We start from the raw sequence: 1,791 nt of genomic DNA on the forward strand, positions 1-1,791 counted from the left end.
AAAATATTGGGAGGATTACCAATTCTCCGATGAATCGGATTCCGACGAGAATTCCGATGATGTTATAGAAATTACCCCAACTGAATTTAAAAAGGCAAAAGGAAATAATAAGGGAAAGGGCATAAAAATAGAGAAATCTAATTCCAACCCCGGTGAACTTTATATGTATCGTCAACCCCCGAAGTCCTTAAGTTGTAACAATGACCCAGGAACCTCTAAACCGCCAGGTTTTTCTAAACCGTTGTGGAAAATAACAGCTAGTATTAGGGGAACATCATATATCCCTAGAAACTTGGCAAAACGAACCAAAACCGAAGAAGAAGAAACAAGCGAGTCGGAATAAGATAGTTGTATTCGTGTGGTGTAATATATGTAATATAGTGTGCTTATGCTTTATGATATATGTAAAAATTGCTTGTATTAATAAGTATTTTTTTTTATGAATCTAACTCTTGTCTATTTTACAGTATAAAAACACAAAATGGATAGACAACCCAATATTTTAAGAGACCTACCCGGAGACATGATTGATGAAATCTTGTCTAGAGTCGGTCAGAATTCTTCGACACAACTATTTAAGGCGAGATCAGTTTGTAAGACATTCGAAGAACGTTCCAAGAATGCCTTGGTTTATAAAAGGATTTCGTTCGAAAGATGGGGGATATCACATTGGGAAATCCATAAGTTACGATGTGTTTACTTTGACGCATATATTGCGGGGAACCCAAATGCTATTTTACGCAATGGGTTAAGAAATTATTTTGACTCAATATATCCGAATATTGGACTTCGTGATTTAGAAAAAGCGGCTAACATGCAACATAAAGAAGCATGTTATGCTTACGGATTAGTAATGTTCGCTTCTCACCAAAGTGAGAACAAGAACATCGGGCTACAACTATTAAACAAAACGTTCCTACAAGTGACGGAGTCGGTAATTGGGGTAAGAAATGAGGTTTTTAGATTGTTACGGGACTGTTGGACATTACGTAACCCTCGTCCCTTTGACGACGTTACAACACGCTGTCTTATCAACGGCCATAACGGTTATGTTCCACAAGACCAAGGATGGGAAGTAATCCTAGTAAAACCAGAATGCATGACTTGTTTCTGGACGTATGAATTACGTGTCTTTATTGCTTTTGCTGAACGACTTGTGTACTAGCTAGAATTATCTTCACAACCATCTTGTATCAAATTTATTGTGTGCTATATTTCATGCTATATGTAAAATAAGCGGTATTGTAAGTTCGTAAAATATTATGTAAAAGTTTGAACGCGAAATATTATTATAATCATATTTTCATATAGAATTGTAGTAGTTAAATTGTATATTAGCTACTAAGTATGAACTTAACGGGTAGGTACTACCCGAATTTAAACTTATAAAACGCTAATATGAAGAAAAAGCTTTTATAAATGAGTTCATATTATGCTACGAAATACTATTAACTACTCTTAATATTCTGTATGATTAACTTGTTCCATTTGACTATTTTGAAGGAAATGGCACCGACTACTCGACACACCGTGAATATGAATGAAGAGGAATTCCGTACTTTTCTAGCTTCAAACATAGCCGCAGTACAGGCTGCGCTACATACCAACAATAACCTTGGATCTAGCAGTATAGGAAATCGTGTAGGATGCACCTACAAAGAATTCACTGCCTGCAAACCTTTGGAATTTGATGGAACCGAAGGACCGATCGGATTGAAACGGTGGACCGAGAAGGTCGAATCGGTGTTTGCCATATGTAAGTGTACTGAACAGGACAAAGTGAAGTACGCT

Source organism: Rutidosis leptorrhynchoides, chromosome 1 (assembly GCF_046630445.1).
Source record: "Rutidosis leptorrhynchoides isolate AG116_Rl617_1_P2 chromosome 1, CSIRO_AGI_Rlap_v1, whole genome shotgun sequence".
NCBI classification, from domain to species: domain Eukaryota; kingdom Viridiplantae; phylum Streptophyta; class Magnoliopsida; order Asterales; family Asteraceae; genus Rutidosis; species Rutidosis leptorrhynchoides.